We start from the raw sequence: 452 nt of genomic DNA on the forward strand, positions 1-452 counted from the left end.
GCAAACAAACACTCAGAGGCCGTACCTGCTAGAATAATGTGTCATTTTATTCCCCACAGAATACAGCAAAGCAAACGGCATGCACATGCCTTCAATACGTGATATTATACGCTACTTTCAGACCCTTACCTTGAACAGGACTGAGAGCCGTTCAGTCCCGGCAGGGCCCGCATCAACGTTGCTGGACGTCTCGTACGCGACTCACAGCAGGCTCTGTCGACCGAGGGATTCTCCGTCTTTTTATCTTTTAACAAACAGGGATCGTGTGTGAGCGGGGGGCCAATCCTCGCTCTCAGCCGATCCCTGGTTGAGCCGGCGCACCTGCCTCGAAACCATGTTTCCAGAACAGGAGCGCCCACTCTCAAAACATGAGCCCGATGGAAAGCCGTTCTCAAAACATGAGCTTGATGTGTGATCAAAACAGGTTATATAATTGATAAATGAAACACCAA

The sequence above is a fragment of the Etheostoma spectabile genome, chromosome 23, assembly GCF_008692095.1.
Source record: "Etheostoma spectabile isolate EspeVRDwgs_2016 chromosome 23, UIUC_Espe_1.0, whole genome shotgun sequence".
NCBI classification, from domain to species: Eukaryota; Metazoa; Chordata; class Actinopteri; order Perciformes; family Percidae; genus Etheostoma; species Etheostoma spectabile.